Source organism: Bos indicus x Bos taurus, chromosome 15 (assembly GCF_003369695.1).
Source record: "Bos indicus x Bos taurus breed Angus x Brahman F1 hybrid chromosome 15, Bos_hybrid_MaternalHap_v2.0, whole genome shotgun sequence".
Lineage (NCBI taxonomy): Eukaryota > Metazoa > Chordata > Mammalia > Artiodactyla > Bovidae > Bos > Bos indicus x Bos taurus.
The window spans coordinates 34,216,422-34,219,101 of NC_040090.1; the positions used below are offsets into that span (position 1 = coordinate 34,216,422).

At 37.8% G+C, this 2,680-nt stretch overlaps 1 pseudogene; it reads left to right on the forward strand.

Moving 5' to 3' along the window:
* Window positions 1–451: 451 nt before the first annotated feature.
* On the forward strand, window positions 452–1,389 carry LOC113904766 (annotated as a pseudogene).
* The last annotated feature ends 1,291 nt before the right edge of the window (window positions 1,390–2,680 follow it).

Below are 2,680 nucleotides of genomic sequence, written 5' to 3' on the forward strand. Positions count from 1 at the left end.
ATCTAATTAAATGAAACTACAGACCATTTTAGAGGCTGGCAAACCCCTATGTATGTCAATATTGAAAATAAATTATGTTGATGATGATGAGAGAAGGTAATTAATGAATTATTAATAGTAAGGCAAAATTTTAGCATAATACCAGTGATAGAACCATCACAAATTAGCAGAGAATAAAAGTGCTAACAAAGATGAATACATTATGTAGAATTTTTTATGACAATCCACTACAAAATTTCTAAAACCTTCTCTAGAATTTGCTTTTCACACTGATGTTTATGTATTGATCTACATTTCTTATTGTGTGAATTAACTGAAGAAGAGAGTATACTCAATTGTATGGTATTCTTATTTTCCTTAGGTTTAAAACATTGCAGAGCTTTACTCAGTACTCTGAAGATCGGTAAACACCCATTTGTAAGGAACATGGACTTATGCATTACCAAGCAGGATGTCCCTTCCCAATGACACCCAGTTTCACCCCTCCTTCTCTTGTTGCTGGGAATCCCAGGACTGGAAACTCTCCATATCTGGATTGGCTTTCCCTTTTGTGCTGTGTACCTGACTGCACTGATAGGGAACTTCACTATCCTATTTGTGATCCAGGCTGAGAGCAGTCTACACCAGCTTATGTTCTACTTCTTGGCCATGTTGGTTACCATTGACTTGGGTCTCTCCACAGCTACCATCCCTAAGATGCTTGGGATCTTCTGGTTTAGTCTCAAAGAGATCCTCTTTGAAGCCTGCCTCACTCAGATGTTTTTCATCCACAACTTCCCTGGTATGGAATCAGCAATCCTCTTGACAATGGCTTATGACCTCTATGTGGTTATCTGCAACCCCCTCCGATATAGCACCATCCTCACCAACAGGGTCGTTTCTATGATTGGTGTTGGTGTGTTAGTGAGATCATTTATTTCTGTTATTCCATTTGTATTTCTCATTTTACAGCTGCCCTTCTGTGAGAATCAAGTCATCCCTCATACCTACTGTGAACACATGGGTCTTGCTCACCTATCTTGTGTCAGCATCAAGATCAATATCATCTATGGCTTAGGTGCTATGTCAATCCTAGTGTTTAATATCATAGCCATTGCCCTTTCTTATGTTCAGATACTCTGTGCTGAGTATTTTCGCCTTCCTTCTCGTGAAACACGACTCAAGTCTCTCAGCACATGTGGTTCCCATGTTTGTGTAATTCTTGCCTTCTATACACCAGCTCTATTTTCCTTTATGACACATCGCTTTGGCTGAAATGTCCCCCGTTACATTCACATACTTTTGGCCAATCTCTATGTTACAGTGCCACCAATGCTCAACCCTGTCATATACGGAGTCAGAACCAAGCAGATCCATGGCCGTGTGAAAAAAATGTTATTACAAAAATAAGGAATTAAAATGGAATAGCACCTAATATGTATGAGATGGAACTTTTGAGCAAGGAAACAACTTATTATATTAAATTATGTACATTTAAGTGTGATTGACAAAATATGTATTTTGTCTCCCTTCTGTAACTATTTTAATGAATTCAGAGACTGAAAAATCTAAGCTTTGTTACCCAATTCAAATAGTAAGTGAAAGTCCATGACAGTCTTTATATATGATATTTGATCACTGGTATCAGTAGATTCGAAGTAGAAGTATAGAATGTACTATTTTTTGGTATTATATCATTCATATGAATTTTCTTGATGATTCTCACTTCCTCTTTATCTCCAAGTTGCCCTATAACTGTTTCTCCCTTCTTACTTTGCAATCCTCTCTTGTTTCTCCTTCTTCTTCTCATTTTCTCTACCTTCAGAACTCAATCATTTTTATTTAAGGACTGAAATATTATATATTATGATTTCATCATAAATATTATCAGTTCAGTTCAGTCACTCAGTCATGTCCAACTCTTTGCAACCCCATAAATCGCAGCATGCCAGGCCTCCCTGTCCATCACCAACTCCTGGAGTTCACTCAGACTCACGTCCATCGAGTCAGTGATGCCATCCAGCCATCTCATCCTCTGTCATCCCCTTCTCCTCCTGCCCCTAATCCCTCCCAACATCACAGTCTTTTCCAATAAGTCAACTCTTTGCATGAGGTGGCCAAAGTACTGGAGTTTCAGCTTTAACATCATTCCTTCCAAAGATATCCCAGGGCTGATCTCCTTCTGAATGGACTGGTTGGATCTCCTTGCAGTCCAAGGGACTCTCAAGAGTCTTCTCCAACACCACAGTTCAAAAGCATCAATTCTTCAGTGCTCAGCTTTCTTCAGAGTCCAACTCTCACATCCATACATGACCACTGGAAAAACCATAGCCTTGACTAGATGGACTTTTGTTGGCAATGTAATGTCTCTGCTTTTCAATATAGACATCCAAAATTGTGTCATAGATTAGGTACTTATTTTGCACATAAAATGGAACTAGTGACATGACTGTCTATAAAAGGTTCATTATAAATGTTTGTATAGAGTTTGTCACAGATATATTTAGGTTTCATCAACCAAACTAAGACATAAATGTAAGTAAAGAAACCATCTACAGCCTAGAGTCGTTGACTACATTCACATTCTTAGTTCTATATGTTCTATAACTTATTTTTAGACTAATTTTGTAGTTGCTGTTTCCTCTTTTCATTAACAGACAGAACTGGTTTGGTCCTAGTTCTGTTTTTAATATACATATTT